The sequence below is a fragment of the Peromyscus californicus genome, unplaced genomic scaffold (genome assembly GCF_007827085.1).
Source record: "Peromyscus californicus insignis strain IS unplaced genomic scaffold, ASM782708v3 Scaffold_16__1_contigs__length_79575227, whole genome shotgun sequence".
Lineage (NCBI taxonomy): Eukaryota > Metazoa > Chordata > Mammalia > Rodentia > Cricetidae > Peromyscus > Peromyscus californicus.
Window position 1 is genome coordinate 16,876,650 of NW_026294458.1, and position 19,036 is coordinate 16,895,685.

Genomic DNA, 19,036 nt, shown 5'->3' on the forward strand with positions numbered 1-19,036 from the left:
AACATGCAGTTATATAGACACTTGGACACATATACAAGTACTATACTCAAAAAAAAAAAAGATGAGGTAAACCAAACAAGATGCTAATTGTCTAGGAAGGGTCCATTTTGAAGCCTAGAGACTCAGGACATGGGTAAGAAAATATTCTCGAAAGGCGATACCTCAGTGGTGGGGACCACGTTGCTGGCTAGTTCGGTGCTCCCTTGGAAAATCAGACCATCCTTTCTGTACTTCCACCTATTCCCCCATCAAATTCTGACACCCAGGGAGAATAGAGGGTTACAGTCTCAGTCCTGGGGCAGGATGCTGGGCTTATTGGGAAAGTCAGTCACACCATCTGCCAGCCAGATGCTGAGCACAGCTGGAAGAATGGCGAGGACTCTGTTGAGGTTGTTGAGGATTCTAGAATTCCCCCACCTCTTAAACCCTCTGGGTGTTTACATATCTAAGTAGAGGACCAGAGAATCCACAGGCCCCATTCTCAAACTATTTCATCCTTCAAGCAGGCTTCCCCCAGGGAAATCCTCTATCACTTTTTACATGTCACAGGCTTCTGGTCAGTCCTTATGGCCAAGAGATTTCTTGGTGCAGGCTTCATATTTAGCCTGCCAACCATGCAGGAGACCCCCAAAACTTAAGCTGCACCAAGCTGCCTCCTAAAATGTTGCAACTGAGTGAAGACAGGTAGAAAAAGCAGAAACGGGTCTGCAAAGCTAGATAGCAAGGTCTTCTCTCCAGGCCATTGTCTCTGCCCCCTGTGCCACCACAGTTTCCAGGGGCTTCTGAATCACTCAGTCTAGCTATTGGCAGCTTGTTAGGTCCAACAAACCAGGAGAGAGAGTTTGCCCAGGAATGATATGTCAGAACTATTCTCTGTGGTGCCTTCTTGAGTGTGGAGGTCTGTGGGTAAGGAGAAGTTGGAGTTGAAAGGTTCTTAGAATCCCATGGGATCCACAACAAACAGGTCTATTAGTCTTTTCATGATTATACTTAAATACCCAACTCTGTATACTTACGAAGAAAAGAGGTTTGTCTGGCTAAAGTCTGAGTAGCATAGTACCCTTCTGCAAGGGCCCTCTTGGCCACTTCATGTCACAGCAGATGGCACCTGTCCTGGTTTACTTTCTGTTGTGAGGAAACAATGACCAGGCCAACCTGAAGGATGAAAGGGTTGGCTTATATTTCTATGTCACAGCCCATTACTGAGGGAAGTCAGGACAGGAACCCGAAGGGAGACACACAGAGAAACACTGCTCACTGGCTTGCTCAGTTTCCTTTCTTATAAAATCCTGGGCTGCCTGTGAAGGGGCAAAGGAAAAAAAAAAACACATCCACACTACAGAAACAGGAAAAGGTACTTGGGACAAGGAGTCACCTGCCGATGGTCAATTATCCAGAAAAGGATGCATACCCTGGCTAAAATAGAAAGAAATATCAAACTAGATTTAGGGGATTGTTGTTGGTTGTTTTTTTACTATTTTAGGGGGCCTGCCACCCAGCTCCCAAATAAATCACACACAGAGGCTTATTCTTACTTATAAATGCCTGGCCATTGCTTGGCTTGTTTCTTGCCAGCTTTTCTTAAATTATCTCATCTACCTTTTGCCTCTGGGCTTTTTCCTTTTCTTAAATCTGTACATTTTACATTCACCCTTACTCTGTGGCTGGCTGTGTGACTGGGTGGCTGGCCCCTAGCATCTTCCTGTCCTTGTTCTCTTGTTCTTTTTTCCTTTTCTTCTTCTTCTCTGCCCAGATTTCTCCTTCTATCTATTCTCTCTGCCTTCCAACCCCACCTTTCTCCTGCCTCACTACTGATTGGCTGTTCAGTTCTTTATTAGATCATCAGGTGTTTTAGACAGGCAAAGGAACACAGCTTCGCAGAGTTAACCTCCACATAAAGGAATGCAACACATCTTTGCATCATTAAACAAATGTTTCACAGCATAAACAAATATAACACATCTTAAAATAATATGGGCTCTGCTACTCATTTGCTGAATATGACTCCACCCTGGATGACCCTGAATTTTCAACCCAGGACAGCCCACAACGTGCCCTAGACAGGTGACCATTGTGAGAACAAGCCTCATTCGGCCAGTTTCCCTTGGAGCTTTTGTCTTAGGAGGCGTCCGGTCCTGTTTCTTGGTTGCATCTTGCAGATCGGCTCCTTTGATATATTTTCTGTATTCCTGACTATTTTACCCTCCCCAATTTGACAGGCTAAAGTGACTATAAATGACAAAAGTCAACGATAGCTCCACTCTGTGCTGGGATAAGGGCACATCTAAATGGGCTGGAAGCCCTGTGGACTGACTGCATCTCTCTGCAGAGCAACCTTGCAGTAGAAAGAGCAGAGACCTAGGTGTGACCAAATCTCTCTATTTAGGGGCACACAGTCCTGAATATATAAGCCCAAAGGGACAAGAGAGCTACTGATACAAAATAGCCATATTGGTTACTAGTTCTGCTACTTAGAAATCATACAAGTATCCAACAGGAAACAAATTGTGTCACATTTGCAGTAGAGCTACAGAATCCTAATTTAAACAGACAAACGTGAAGACTGTCGACACAAGGAAACATGAACATGAAATAATGTTTTAGAAAGATGGATTAAAAAAAGAAGCTAAAAAATACTTATTCATATTATGACAGGAAAACTTGACAAGCCTCAGAAGAGACTGACCAGAAAGGTAGAAATGTCATCAGCTGTGGGGTTTCCTCTGGTGGCGTTTAGGTGTTCATAAGAAGCATGTTTACGGCCGGGCGGTGGTGGCACACGCCTTTAATCCCAGCACTCGGGAGGCAGAGCCAGGTGGATCTCTGTGAGTTCGAGGCCAGCCTGGTCTCCAAAGCGAGTACCAGGAAAGGCGCAAAGCTACACAGAGAAACCCTGTCTTGAAAAAACCAAAAAAAAAAAAGAAGCATGTTTACGAAGTAAGGTGAAAAGGTGAGGGGAACAGAGGGCTCTTCCAGCGTTTGTCACTGTGCTGACTTGGGTGACAGCCTGGTTTCCTTTGCCCTTTTGAATTTCTTCCTGTGGGGGGTGGGGTGGGGGTGGGGGATGTTCTCAGCCTAAGGAGAATGCCAGGGGAGCCTCTCTGAGATCACTCTCCTTGGGGACACCACTCTCCGAGGCTGCTGCCCAGGTGCCTACAAAAAGAAAAAAAGAAAAAAAAAAAATCTCATTATCTTTCACTTCCTCTAACCCATTTTTTTAAACACCCAAAGTGTCCAGGCTTTTGGAAAGTAGCGGCAGACAGCTGTGGCTGGTCAACTGAGGTGGCTCCATGGTAATTCATTTTCACCGTCAGCTAGACTGGATTAAGAAACACCTAGTCGGGGGAGGGCTAGTGAGAGGGCTCTGTGAGTAAAACATTTGCCATCCTGAAGACTGGAGTTCCCACCCCCAGGACCTACATAAGTCTGTGGGTGTGGTGGTCCACGAGCAATCCCAGCTTTCTGGAGACAGGCGACCCCCGGAGCAAGCTGGCTGGCCAGGCTGGCTGAAATGGTGGAGAGCTGTCCATTCAGTGAAAAAGTCTGTCTCGATACTGAGAGGCAATATATAAGTTACTGAGGAAGATGCCCAATTTCAACCCGGGGCCTCCACATGCATGCACATACATGTGCACCCCCACACATGAATACACATGCATGCACACCTCATGCATATGCATGAGGTATAAAGACACACCTGAGGATTAGTGAGGTACACCTTCTAATGGAACTGTGAGGGCTTTTCCAAAAGGGATGAACTGGGGGGAGGGGAGGGGTCCACTTTGAATGTAGGAGGCATCATCTCATGAGCTTGGGGTCCAGGCTGTAAAAGGAAAAAGAGAGAAAAAAATTGACATCCACACTTATTTCTCTCTGCTTCCTGATCTGCCCCTGCCCCACAGCTGTAAGCCACTCCGGCCACCATTTCTTCCCCACCGTGATGAACCACACTGCTAGTGAGCCAGAATGAACCCTTCCACCCCCCAGGTTGCTTCTTGTCAGGGATTTGGGGACAGCAATGTGGAAAGTCTGACACCGGCACCCCACTAGCAGTCAGGATTGTCATTTTAGCCATAACTGCATGACCACCTTGCTCAGCAATCTGAGACCACTTGCAGACCCTGGGTAACTCCAGACTTCAGTTTCCACATCTGTCAAGGGCTGACACTCAACCCATTGATCTCTAAAGGCCCTTACGGACATTCCGGCATCCGTGTTTAGCCTTCCGAGACTAAGAGCCCCAAATAGAATTCCCATCATCACTCTGAGGCTGAGAATCCGTTCAGCCATCCAGAGCTCAGGAGGCCAGAGCAGCCCTGTAAGCAGACTTCAAGCTTAGGGTCCCACTAAGGGCTCATTGGAGTGGAAACAAAAACAAATAAACAAACAAAACCATTATGCACCGTTTGGGCCATCATCACCAGACAATTGTTTCTTGAAAAGGCAAGGAACCCGAAAGTTCTAGCAAGAAACACGCTGACTTTAAAAGACTCCTGAGGGTCCTGACCTTGAGCAGCCTCGGGACCAGGCCCTGAATGGCTCTGGGACAAACAGGACATGCCCTGGGAGAAGACACCGCTGTCAGAACAACTTGTCTCCATTCAGCTGCCCACAGAGGCAAGCGCCACGGGAGTTGCCTCCAGAAGCCTCAGCCAACTGGAGAAAGGGCTTTGGTGTAAGTCAGAAATTCTCCAGGCTTGTGTGACCGACGAGAGAAAAAACAGAGATCCTGTAAGAGGAGGTGTCTGGCTTTGGGGGACAGAGGGGGCCGGCCCTTCCTGCCACCTCGGCCTCTGAATCTAATGAGCGTATCTCTTTCCGTGCAGAGACACATGGCGGAAGAAGGATGGACTGTGGGTGGAGAGAAGGGGAAACGTTTGTCATTTGGGGCAGAGGGAACGATGGCTGCTTGGCTGCTCCAGGACCACCACGCCGAAGTTCAGTGATAGGTGAAACCCTTCCCACTAAGAATAAATGAATAGAGACGCCGGGGTTGGGGTGGAGTGGGGGTTGGCAGGAGAGTCCTCTCTACCTCAGTGGTCTACAGAAAGGGTGATCATAGCATCTTTTCTGTGGAACCATCCGCATTGGGTTTCTCTGAGCGACACATCACCCAAAACTGTACAGGCTTGAAACAATTGTCACCTATTTGGATACCAGGCTGTGGGCTGGCTGGGCAGCTCTTTCGGTCTGGGCCAGTTTGGCTGAGCTTTTCCGGGCTCTGCTGCATCTGTGGTCAGCTGGCACGGCTGGCCCTATTCTCATGCCTGGCAGCTCATAGGCCAACTGGGCCTCGTGCCTCTCAGGCCTTGCTAGCCCAAGTTTGTTTGTGAAGTCCCGATTTCCATAGAGAAAGCTTTGGAGTCCTTTGGTGGTTAGGCTTGAAGCCTGTGCCTGTCACTTTTCAATATTTTAAAGGCTTTTATTTTATGTGCATGAATGTTGGTGTGCAAGTATATATGTGCACCACATACATGCCGGTGCCCATGGAGGCCAGGAGTCCACCAAATCCCCTGGGACGGGAGTTATGGATGACTGTGAGCCATCATGTGGGTGCTGGGAACTTATTACAAGAGGAACTAGCACTTTTGACTGCTGAGCCATCTCTCCAGCCCCTGCCTTGTTACTTCTTCTGCATTGTGCCCTACAAAGCCAGACAAAAGCCACCTAGGGGGGGCCAGTTGTCCCAGTTGGCCTGGAATTGAGGGGTTTCCTAGAATGTCAGATTTTCACTATGAAAATGGGGAAGCCGGTCAGTATAATGGCCATCCCAGACTCAAGAGGTGGAGAACTTGGCTAGACATCCTTCCAAAAACATACAAGAGGCGAGCAAACGTGTGAAAAGGTGAGCACCGTCAGTAATCATTAGGGAAATGTAACTCAAAGCCACAAGGGGATGCTCTTTTGTACCTACTAGGATAGTTATTTTCAAAAACAAAAGATTAAAAACAAGCAAAACCCCGTAACAAACATAAAGTAATAAATGGCAGTGGAGATATAGAAAAACAGAAGGCTTGTGCATTAGCTGTGGGAATGTCACATGGTGAAATGTGGGAATGTCACTGTGAAAAATGACCTGACAATCCCTTAAAGTTAAACAGAAATGCTGTCTGAATCCGAAGTCCCAGTGCTGGGTAGATGCTTGAAAGAATTAAGATCAGGGACCCAAACAGATGTTTGCACACCCACTGACTGTGCATTAGCAGCATCTCCATAACTGCAAAATGATGGAGGTAATTCAAGTGTCAGTCAGCAGATGCCTGGATACACAAAGTGTGCGTGACGGAGTATCCATCATTCCGCCTCTAAGAAGAGGGCAATTCTGACACGTGCTGCGATGTGGGTTAGCCTTAAGAAGGCTGTACTAAGTCATTGAAGCTAGCTACAAAAAGACAAGAGCTGGAGGATTTTGCTTACACCAGCACCAAGGACTCACTTCCCAGAGCTAGAAAGTATGGTGGCTGTTGCCGAGGGCTGAGGGGAGGAGCAAGGCAAAGTCACTGTGTGATATGAACAGTGTCAGTTTTGCAAGGAGAAAAGGTTCTGGACATGAACAGAGTTGATGGTGGCACAGCACTGTGAATGAATGTAATGCCACAGAAGCACACACTTAAAAGACACTACAGTGGTAAAAACGTGTGTTACATATATCTTACTACAGTTTCTTTAAGAGAAGCCGGAAGCTGGGGCCCCCTTTCTTCACAAAAGGAATGGAAACTGTTGTGGCTGTTTTTCCCCCATTGGCCACAGGAATGAAGAGCTTAACTAAATGGGACCGGGCTGTTGAAAGAGTTCATAATATTTGAGGAAATGCTCTGAGAGACAGCACACAGAGTCCAAATATTGACTGTTTAGACACTTTTTTTTTCCTTCAGGAGCCAGTAGTAGCTTATGATTATTCACTCAAATGGGAAAAATAAAATAAAATTCAAGAAGGCCCATGTCACTGGATGAATGAGATGTTGAGGCTGGCTAGTAAGCCTTAGTACTGTCCAGAAAAATAAAAGCAAATAATAATAGCTCAGAGTCCTAAAAGAATCACTAAGATGTTTGAAAGCATCAGCGCCACTGTTTCTAGCTCCCTTTACCACCCTGGCAAAGAGCTGGGCAACAGAGGGGGCATCAGTGGAAAACATACCTGCTTCCTCATCCTTTCATGGGGCTCTGTGTTTAGAGGAAGTCTTGTGGCAGGAGGAACAGGCTGGAGGATGCTGTCAGAGGTGTGGGCGGCAAGGCCTGCCAGGCAAGGAGTCACTAGAGGAAGCCAAGGGTATATGACCATTAGCAACTGCCAGACTCCTGGAATACTGCACTGGAAGGAACATGTGTCCCACATGAGTGCATGGCCCGTGGAAGGGAGAAGAGACCATCAGAGCCCCTGGAACTAGAGTTACAGATGGTCGTAAGCCACAGTGTGAGGGCTGGGAACAGAACCCCGGTCCTCTGGAAGAGCGGTCAGTGCTTTTAACTGCTGAGCCGTCCCTCCAGCTGTCCTCTTACTAGCTACCTCATGGAGAGGCTCTAAGGTATCTCCTAACCAATTTTCTTTTGGTTATAGGAAATTAATTCTTTGATCTCACATCAAACACCTATTCTGGGTTTGTTCCTGACACAGCTGTCTCAGGCAGGCTGAAGCGCCAGGGCATTGACTAGGGCCGCATGCCATAACCCCATCCTTTTCCATGGAGACGAAAACTTGGAAGAACCCCAATGAGGAAGCATCTGGCAAATCAATTTATTGTTCCAACTGCCTTTTCCAGCTGGGAAGACTTCCATAACTGGGAAGGATCAGCCCTTAGCACTCAGCACCGTCCAGGATTCCTTGTGGCACTCTAGGAATCCCAAGACATAAATCTATACACACCGATCAAGGATCTGCTTGAACCAGGAGACCAGTGGACGAGACAGGGCTCGAGGGGACTGGTTCTGTGTTGCCTGACACCCAAGTCTCAGAGGTCGGAACCAGAGTGAATAGTGAAAAGGCAGGTTTGACTCCATCACCCCATCCCTGCCTATTAGGAGCAGTGATGAAGAAATGGTCCAAGGCTGCCTCCAGGAGACACTTCAGACCAAGAGGGAAGGGACGAGATGAGGTAGAGGAAGGAATGCTGGGGAGACGGCTCAGCAATTAAGAGCCGTGGCCGTTCTTCCAGAGGACCCGGATGCAATTTCTAGCATCCACATGGTGTCTCACAATCGTCGATCACTCTACGCCCAGGGAATCCAGAGCTTTCTTTTTCCGTCCTTAGACACTTCACACGCTGGATGCACGGACATACATGTGGGCAAAGCACCCACCATCCCATTTCCGACCCGACCATGTTTGTCTCAAAGTATTTTCCAAAACTCTGACGTAGGCAGGCTGGCCATATAACTCTGTGGCAGGGAGGAAGCAAACAGTTAAGGGTATTTAAACCATTGTGCCCTTGAGGAAAAAAAAAAACACAAAACACCCAGAGTGGGGACAAGAAGCCAAGAACTCATCTGTAGAGAGAAAGCCAAGCTGGCTTCCACAAGGAGACTTTCTCAGTCAAGTTCCGACGGTCCTGTTAGACTCCGTTTGAGGGTATTACCTTTGCTCTCTGTGGGATGCTGTAAGTACCTGATTAGATGTTTTGCGATGTATCTACTACTCCTGCTGAAACGCTCCCTCCATTTAATTGTTCTTTTACTTTTGCTTGCTACATGCTTAAGGTGATCACTCATTTGGAGCTGAAAGTATGGCTATTGTAGATCAGTCTCGACAGAGCGCAGCTGGTGCCGTCAGCAAGATCTACAAAGGTACTGTGTCTGTTTCAAAGGAGCGACTGTTACAGAAAGTCAAAGGGGAAATAAGTCTCAAAAAGTACATCTGGATGTACATCTGGATGGGTATATACGGGATGACGATAGATGGGTGAGGAATGGAGCAGTGATTAAAAACCTCACCCCATAGAAATTTGGCATCCCATACCTGGACAACTAAATGAGCACACAAATGCCTTCTCTGGCTAAAACTGCATGTGCTGGCCTAAGATGCAAAGGTTTCTGACTCTCTGTATGTTTTCTCTTTTGCTTTCTCCTCTTTACAAAGATTATCCACTGCCCAAGGTCATTTGGAAACTCGCTTATCTTGGCAGGCTCTTAATGGAATGTAGCTTGCTCTAACTGCGAGACTCTTTCAAGGATAAAAATGTAAAAGAGCCCTTGAAGAAAAACAAACGTTTGCTAAGAGCTTACAACAGGCAAATCATTATAGTTTAACCTGTCCATTAGTGTGGACAGGGAATCTTTATTTGTTATAGGACACCACGAATATAATTTGGATTCACTCCCTTAATAAGTTGGTGAAGTTATACTGTTATGCCTTGTGATTTTAAGAAAGAAAACAAAGTAAAAAAGAAAAGAAAGTAGGAGAGAAGGGGAGGGAGGAGAGAGGTATGAGAAGTATGAAGTCCTACTTTTGATAAGAAAGGTGAAAAATAAGAGAGTATTTTACATTAGCAAGGAGGATTTTTTTTTTTTGTATGATAAAATAAGATTTTGGTCCTAAGAGAAAAAGCTAGAATTTTCTAAAATGGAAAAATAGAGATAAAGACAAAACCAGAAAGTTTAAGCAAGTTACAGAAGTTCTAAGTACATCGCACAAGGTTTGTGGGGGACAAAGCTTGGAGATGGTATAGGAATGGTTACGTGAGTTATGTGATAATTAAAAGTCATTAACTCCTAAGGTCAAAATTCCACACACCAGTATAAATCCTTTATTTAAATCTATAGGTCTCTTAAGTTACTGATCTACTGTTTTTTAAATTCTTCTCTTTTTAGTTATGTATATGTGTGTGACTGTGCGTGGGTATGTTCCCACGTGAGTGCAGATGCCTGTGGAGTCCAGCAGAGGGTGTCTGATCCTGTTGTTGGTTGTTTTTGCTCTTTTGGGGGGGCCACCATCCAGCTCCCAAATAAATCACACAAGGAGGCTTATTCTTACTTATAAATGCCCAACCTTAGCTTAGCTTGTTTCTAGCCAGCTTTTCTTAAATTATCCCATCTACTTTTTGCCTCTGGTCTTTTTCCTTTTCTTACTTCTGTATATCGTACTTTCACTCTTACCCCGTGGCTGGCTGTGTGGCCGCCCCTAGCATCCTCTTCTCCTTGTTCCCTTGCTCCTTCTTCCTTTTCCTCCCAGATTTCTCCTTCTATTTATCCTCTCTGGCTGCCAACCCCGCCTATCCTTTCTCCTGCCTCACTATTGGCCGTTCAGCTTTTTTAATTAGACCATCAGGTGTTTTAGACAGGCAAAGTAACACAGCTTCACAGAGTTTAACAAATGCAACATAAAAGAATGCAACACATCTTTGCATCATTAAGCAAATGTTCCACAGCACAAACGAATGTTACGCATCTTAAAATAATATTCCACAGCACAATCCCTTATGATAGAGTTACAGCCAGTTGTAAGCCATCCACAGTAGACGCTGAGAACCAACCTAAGGTCCCCTGCGAGAGCAGGACACATTCTCGACCATGAACCATCTCCCCTAACTCATTTGATCTACTTTCAGTTTTTCACCAAGGCTGGCTAGGAAAAAAAGTTATGTTTAATTAAGACCATTATTTGTGTTTTGCTAAATTTGTTAGTTTTTAACCACAGGGGAAAAATGAGTCTTAAAAGAAAAAAAAAAGCAGGGTTTATTTACATTTTTTTTTTCTCTAAGCTTTATCTAAATGTTAGAAGTTAAATGCACAAGACTGGAGTCAACAGCTAAAGCTCTGAGGCTTATGCTAATGACAATAAAAAGAGACAAATGGGAGAAACAGTATTTGGGGCTCTTGCCTTCCAAGAGCCAGAACCAGGAGATGAAGAAGCCCCTCTATTTCAATAAATCACCTGTCCTCTTGAACCCACAGGCTGTAGAATCTCTGTCCTCTAACCAGTACATAGCCTGCAGGGAGGGGAGTCAATGGAGAGGGTCATGCTCCACATGCTTCCAGAGGAAGCCACATGGTCAACAAGATAGGTACCTCCAAATAGCCCAGCTGGTGGAGGAAAAAAATAAGGAAGCTAGGGGCTCCTTCTGCACCCCTAAGTGTAACCCTGTGAGTCTCAACTGACAATAATAATAATAATAATAATAAGTTGTTAATCTGTGGCCACATACACGGTCTAAAAACACCCATCAGAAAAGCAAAAGCAGCCGGGCAGTGGGGGCGCACACCTTTAATCCCAGCACTAGGGAGGCAGAGGCAGGTGGATCTTTGTGAGTTCAAGGCCAGCCTCGTCTACAGAGCAAGATGCAGGAAAGGCGCAAAGCTACGCAGAGAAACCCTGTCTCGAAAAACCAAAAAAAAAAAAAAAAAAGAAAAGAAAAAGCATATGACACTCGACCATCCATCCAACTTCAGAGATTACTAACTAGACTCACTTACTCAGGATTAAACTCTACTTTTTAGAAGATATTCACAATGAGAAGCAGGAAAAGCCCACTGGAACAACGAACCAATTGAGAACTTAGATTTTTTTCTCTTCAAATGAGACCCGAAGGTCAACTTCAGATAAGCAAATCTATAGACCTATGATTCGTAGCTCCGACTATTAAAATCATCCCCTGGGAAGTGTCTCCATAACATTATGATGACTTAACTGCCCTAGTCCAGCTCCAGCAGGGTGCGGCTCCCAAAGGGAGGTGTGGAGTCAGCGAGGGAACAAGATCTGAAGGGGACTCAGGATGGCTGCCACTTTATTGAAAAAAAGCCACACATTGATACTCTACAATTGCACAAAGGATTAAAGGGGAGGAAGGGGGCACATGAGCTGGGGTGGGGCTTGCTGCTAACTTGTGAGGGAGTAGGCGGAGTTATCACGCTATATGGTTCCACAGTGGTGGGGATCCTCCAAAGAATTATTGTATTTAAAGAGGCTGCCTTTGTATACATCCTCATCCTCTACTGAAGCCCACACATGATTTCTCAAAGGAAAAAGGAACTCCCATACCACATAGTGAGAATCATTAAAAACGAAAGTAAAAGGTGCTGGAACTTTGTCAAGCGGCAGTGGTTGCCATGTGGCCCATGTCACTTACCTGTGCCCAACAGACAAAACCTCCATTGGGCCTCTTCTACATTACCACTTAATGGCTAAACAAGCTTGTGCCTTCCAAAATTCAACAAATTGTTCCTGACACATCATACCTACACTGGACTTTACTATTTCAATTTTGACTTTGTGTCTTTGGTCTTTATTCATGTATGACTGATGTCTTCCAGATACCAGGCCCTAAACCTTTAAATAATGCTGTCTAGAGTCTTTGGCCACCTCCTTGTACCAAGGGCTGTTGGATCACCTAAAGTTCCTGGCCCTGGACACCACACACCCCACACTTCCTTAGCATGAACCCTGAGGAAGGACCATCCACGCAGCTGAAAGCAGCCAGAGTGATCATTGCTCCATGCCCTAAAGGATTGGTTCCCACCTGGGTTCGATTCCCAGCACCCACATGGCTGCTTACAACCAACCTATAACTCTTGTCCCAGGGATTTGAAGGCCTCTTCTGACCTCAGTGGGCACCGAGCATGCATGTGGTACTCAGACATAGCTGCAGGCTAAACATTTATACATTCATGAAGAAGAAGAGGGGGAGGAGCTCACGAAGAGGGGGAACAAAAAAGAACTGGGTCCCAATTCTTTGAGGAGGGAATATTATGATAAAGACAAAAGTATGAGTTAAAATCTTAGCATGAATGGTTTGTTCCCATACCTCAGCACAAAAGACAAAAAAAAATAAAATGGTAAGATTTAAAACACTAAAAAAGATAAATAAATAAAAGATCTTGCAGCGAAGTACTAAATAACCAAACTAGCAAGACAAGAGAAAGACTAGCGCTTCAAAGACCAACAAAGGCTTTCCAGGAAACTCTTTTTTTTGGGGGGTGGGGGGGGAGTCCAAATTGTATTAAGTCAATCCTCCTGTATTTACACTAATTTTTTTCCCAAAAAGTCGTCAAAAATAAAAGAGTTGAGACTGTCCTATAACACACACACACACACACACACACACACACACACACACACACACACACACACACAATTCATAAACAATTAAAGAGTAATATAAAATACACTGATAAACTGTCATATGCTCTTTAAGCCTACTGGGAAGTTGGCTCTTGGAGTAAGGTAGATACCCTTTCTTCCTCCTCCCCCCCCCCCCATGCCGCCCCCCCCCATACCATTTCAGACCCAACCATGTTTGTCTCAAAGTGTCCTCTAGAACTGGCTGTCCTGGAGCAGGCTGGCCCCGTAACTCTCTAACAGGGAGAAAGAAAAACAACAAACATCTAAGCGTATTAAGAAAAAAAAAAAACGTTGTGCCCTTGAGAACAGCCAGAGGGTAAAACGTTTTCAACAGAAGTTACTATTGTTTATCCCACGATATAAAAATGCCTGCGGTGGGAACAGGAAACAGGAAGCTCATCCATGGAAAGAAAGCTCTCAATCAGGAACTCCAGCTGGCGGCCTCAACGTGGCTTCCTCATTTGCTTTCTGATTTGATGATGTTGTCTCTTTGCTCTTTCAATCAGGCTGTTCCAGCCCAGTTGTCTCTGTTGTGCCTGATTTGATGTTGTGCTGTCTAGCTGCCGCCCCTCTATGGGCTGAGTGCCATGTGTCCCTTTACTTTTATTTGCTACACGCTTCATACGTTGGAGACTGAAAGCGTGGCTGTTGTAGAGAATCCTCCCCGCCATATGGAATACTATAAGCACGAAGACCTAAGTTCGTTCCCAGTGGCAAGCTTGTGACCCCAGCACTTTCGGGAAAGCAGAAGCAGGCAAATCCCTGCAGCTCATTGGCCAGCCCGCCTAGCTGAACCGGTGAGTCTCAGGTCCTAATGATAGACAGCACATGTCTCAAAAACCAAAGTGGAGAGCTCCTGAGGAATGTCACCTAATATCATCCTCTGCCTTCCACTTGCATGCGCGCGCGCATGCGCGCGCGCGCGCACACACACACACACACACACACACACACACACACACACACACACACACCAATTATATCCAGAGAGTGACAAGAATCCAGGTAACATGAACCACTGAAGGTATTTGAACAAAAGGAAAGTATGGAGTCATGAGAAAGAGAGTGAGGGTTCTGAAGTCCCCCCCCCCCCCCCCCCCCCCCCCCCCCCCCCCCCGCACCCCTCTCCCCAGCCTCTCGGGTCAGTACAAACAAGCTGGAGAATCAGGAGCCAGCTGACAATTGAGTACTGGGCACTAGAATGAATGTATCCGTCCCTAGATGGATCCAGTGCCAATGACTGTACATAAGCAGGTGCTGGCTCCCTTGCACTGGCCAGATTGCAAGCCCTGTCTTCTCTTCCCATTTATTTGGGGATGAGATGACTCTACCTTTCTCCAGAAGGATCCCGCTGTGCCCTGAGCCTTGAGCTCAGATGCCTGACTCTGATCTTTAACCTGATGCTCTGGCTCCCAGCAGGCATCTCTCTGGGGACCCGAGAGAGTAGGAGCCACGCTGGCATTGTAATAGAGCCGGAAGAGTTATGAAACCCAGGAGGTTCAACTAGGCTCTTCGGCAGTAAATACTTGTTATAAAAATAAACCCAGCCTGTGATTCCACAACAATGAGCAAGTCCTCAGGGCTGCCAGTGCTGGAAGTAATCATACTTCTCTGGGCACAGGGCTAAGGACACAGGCCAAGCCACAGAGCATGACATGCATTTGGGCTCACGCTCATGATTCCACATCTCACAGAAGACTCAGACCTCCTTCACAGTTTCAAAGGAGGAAAGCTTTTCCACCTGCAGTCAGGTATAGAGAAATACAAAGTCTCGAGCTTGAGTTAAATAAAACAATAATCACCTATATGGGGAACAGTGCAGTTAGGTGTAGCTGGAGTGATACTGACTCCACATTTAATGGGAATCCACGGTACGGAGTTATGAAGGCAACTGTGTGGTCTTAACTGTACTGAAGCCACTAGAATATTCAGAACAAGGGAGGATGTTCACTGTTTCAGATCAGAGTAGCCTAGGAAATACATCCAGAGAAAAGACTCAGGATGGCATGAGAACTGAAAACCAGGAAGAGAAGTCCGCAGAACTGAATTCCTAGAGCCCGGAAGAGATCCAATGGAACAGGACAACCCCTTTCATACACCTGACTAACCGTCACGTGTAATGGCGGCCAGCACGCTGAAAGCCAACAGGGTCCTGTCTTGCCTGTGCTTCGGTAGTCCTTGCCCACAAGGAACTACCACTATAATAAGGAGAAAATTCTCAAAGTATAAAGTGGTGTGATTGCATGTCAGCTGAGTTGGACCAAATGCTCTGTGTGAGCAGGAGAGAGACCCGAAGACGCTTTCCAGAGGAGGTCGCATGGCATTGACCTTGAAGGAGAATGGGAACTCTATGGGCAGAAGCAGCAAGTCTTTCTGATGGTTAGCCAGGCTCATTAACAGCTAGAAGATCCATCTCCCCGCGGGTGAGTTTGTTGCCGATCTAACACGCAAACCAAGAATGCCACAGCAGCAAAAGTGAACACTCAGAACCACTGAGCCTCTGTGTTGTGCTTTTATCAGCTCCTGCTACCCTGAGGCCCAGATGCCTTAGCGATCTTCTCCATGGTGGACATGCCCATGGCTGCCTTCAGTCAGAGCATCTATACACGTCCACAGGAGACCCTCATGAGATCTGGCCTGTTATTCCCTCCTGGGATCCTGATGAGGCCCTGCAACTCCCGAGGTTATATAAAGGTAAGCAGTGTGTGGGTAGGACTGTGCCATAGCAAGGCTGCTGTAAATTACCCAAGGGTCTCTTCATTGGAGCAGCTTCTAGGTTTTTCCAAGCTCTGGGTGGGACTCTTCAGTGGTGTGGCTACCTTGAAGTCGTTCATGGTCCTGTAAATAGCTCCTGTCAACTCCTCAATTCACCAACCTGGTTTTGGGTGAGATCTGTGGTTTGTTGGTACCCTTTCTATCGGAGGTAAACAGATATTCTAGATATTTCTTTACGTCTCCCCAGGGAAAGTCCCTCCATAGTCGGTATGAACATCTGGGGGATGAATGTGTGGATGAAGACATGAAGAGCTCACTGCCCATGCTGCTCTGGTTCTGCCCTCCTTCGCACAGAACAGCATGGCCGCAAGAGGGAGGCAGTGGCAATGGTTTAACGTGGGGGCCTGCCTAAGCCCCCTGTGGTTTGGAATGCTCTTGAACATATGATGCTCATTACGGCTGAGGTCACAGGTGCCCCACAAACCCCCAGAGGCAAGTTAAATTTGCTCTCCTCTGTGGCCACAGGGCCTAAAACCTACCCGAGATGTACCATTGTTCAAAGGAGTCTCTTAATCCCGCTCATCTTTTCTTAAATGTTTTGACAAGCCTGCAGGGCAGGCAGCCATCTATCTGCCTCCATCCTTGCTTAACCTACCTCACCTCCAGGTCTGTGGTATAGGAAGAGATCTCTTTTCCTAGAAGGAAAATAAAAAATAAAAATCACAGAGCTTCTGAGGTTGGGAAGGCAGGACCTAGAATTTAGAACTCATGCGGCCCCACCTCCTTATTTTATGGACTAGAAAATGAAAGGGTGTGTCCTGGCCTCCTGGCTCCTCTTATGACACTCACTCCCAGGCATCTGGCTGCTTCCTCCTCCAGCAAAGCCAGCCCCTCGCAAACCTCTTACTCCTGGCTGTGTGCCAAGAGCTTCTAAGCCGTGTGACAGCATAGCCTAGGAGCTGGGTGCCCGTGGTTTTCCTTACGGACAAAAGCATTCGCGAGATCAAAGCATTCACAGTTTGATGATGTTCCTAAAGGCGAATTCAAATTGCTGAGTTAAACAGCCAGCAATTTTTTTTTTCAGGGCTTTCCGGAACAATTACTCAAGAAGGAATTCAACTATGTTTGCCTTTGGTTCCTTCTAGTCCTTTTCTGCTGCCTGGAGAGGGAGGGAAGGGAGTGGCCCAACAAAGAAATCTTAAGAGATTATTGCTAATTACAGATTTTTACCTACCCGATGTTCTTTCGCTTCTCGAGTTAATTAAATCAAGACCAGATGTCTGCCAGATGGGTTAGCTGCTGGCTATTGTAAGAGATTAATAGATCCCAGCAAATGAGGTAGGGATGACGCTGTTGGGTTTTAGGGATCGTTGCTGCTGCTGCTGCTCTCAGCAGAAACCGGAAGAAAGGACTCTATTTTGTCAGGATGCTAGCCTGAGCTGAGCGAGCAGGCAGGTCTTCTGTACCAGCCCCTCCGGCGAGGGCATCAGATCTGAAAAGAGTCAGATCTCCAGTTACATTTTTAATAGCAACTGGTTCTGGTTTGGGGATGTGTAACTTAGGACTCGAAGGGTCTGATAGATCCTGGGTGGCAATCAGGGCTCAGTGTCCTCCTGTTCTTCTCCGATTGACTCCGATTGTCCCCGGCACCATGTTCTGACACAGTGCAGAACATCATTCCCAAAGGCCATGGCCCGTCTCCAACCTCCCCCATCCCAGCTCTGCCATGGGTAGAGATGTCCACTCCTGGTCCGGTCCTTCTAGAGCATCAGGGATCCTGGCTGAGACCAGCAAGGAAGGAGGGGGGGGGAGAGGCCAGGCAGAAGGGAACAAAGGTCAGTTATTATTCACAAAGGACCCATTTGTTCTAGCGTGTGAAAGTGAACTTCTGCACAGCACTGGGGCCTTCACAGACACCCCAAGCTCACACTAGCCAACCAATCAGTTCCCGGTGCTCCCTAGAGTCTGTCTTCCATCGTGCCCGAGTCTGAGTCACCAGCGCCAACCGAGCCTGTCTCTGGGTGAGACGGGTGCTGAGCAGCCAGGAGCTGTTCGAGGCCCCAGAGCTGCCCACACGGCATTTGGAAAAAAGCAGGCACACACTCTCTTTCTTTGTAACTGAAACAGAGCAGCGGAGCGTGAACACACATCGGTTGGTGTAACTCTGATTCCTTTCTGAAGAACCTCAGCTCTTCCTCCCCTCCCCCACAGTGAATTCAACCAAAGTGTCCTGGCTTTGGCAAGTTGGAAAGAATGACTCAGCTGTATTTGGCAGCTGATAGTCATGGCATGCCACTCTCTGGGAAACAGAAAAGCACTACAGGTAATAATTTGGTCTATTCATTAAAACAAAAACAAACAAACAAAAACAAAAAACAACCTCTGCCTTCTCAAGCCCATTCATTCCCCCATGATCTCTTGGTCCTTCCTGTAACTTTTGCTACAATCTGTGGGTCCTTTTCAATGCCCAGGGTTACCTCTTCAGATTGGGTCAGGGAAGGAACCACCTAGAAAGGACAGTGAGGCAGGCAGTGAGGTGCCCAAGGCTCAAAGGCGAACACTCAGTCGACACCTGCACAATCCTGGCAGTGCACAATTCCCCAAACAATGTAACCTGGGAGGCCCATTCCTCACCCTGAGACAAAAGGGATTTCTTTCCCCAAAAGAAAGTAATTTGCTTCCTGGGTTCATAAACCAAAGGAACACCTTTAAAATACACCCACACCAGGGACTGAGGAGATAAATCAATTAGTTGATGGTGCTACATGAGCGTGAAGCTCTGAGTGTGATCCAACACACATCTAAAAAAAAAAAAAAATCATCAGGTGTGGTAGCATGCTTGTAATCCCAGGGAAGCAGAGGCAAGAGATTCCTGGGATGCTCTGGGCAGCCAGCATAGCCGAATTGGCGAGCCCCAGGCCCGTGAGAGATCGACTCTCAAAAACCAAGTGGTGACTTCTGAGGAACAACATTAGAGACTGACCTCCGGCATTCACATGCACATGAACTGGTGTGCGCACGGGAACACACATATGCACACACAGAGACACGTGCACACGAATGCTTCAAAAAGAGTGTGGCGCCTGGGCGTGGGAAACTCATCCACAGGTGAGAGTTCTGGGCAGCTATGGTTAGGAATTGCTGGCTTGCAGGAGGCTTGCACGTGGCCACAGTGAGTGGACATCTGGTTCAGCTGTCTCTGGCATGGCCCCTGCAAGATTTCCTCTGGGCCCTACAAGCCCCTGAGGTATGGCATCTCTACCAAGCAGC

General features: G+C 46.8%; 1 long non-coding RNA gene across 1 annotated transcript; it reads right to left on the bottom strand.

Annotated features, from left to right (window-relative positions):
- Nucleotides 1-1,523: 1,523 nt before the first annotated feature.
- LOC128111966 (uncharacterized) lies at nucleotides 1,524-18,532 on the bottom strand. Its single transcript, XR_008218798.1, has 5 exons — nucleotides 17,001-18,532; nucleotides 16,422-16,461; nucleotides 7,139-7,254; nucleotides 3,698-3,823; nucleotides 1,524-3,153 (listed from the first exon to the last, which is right to left on the bottom strand). It is a non-coding gene; the product is annotated as an uncharacterized LOC128111966 (long non-coding RNA).
- Nucleotides 18,533-19,036: the final 504 nt, after the last annotated feature.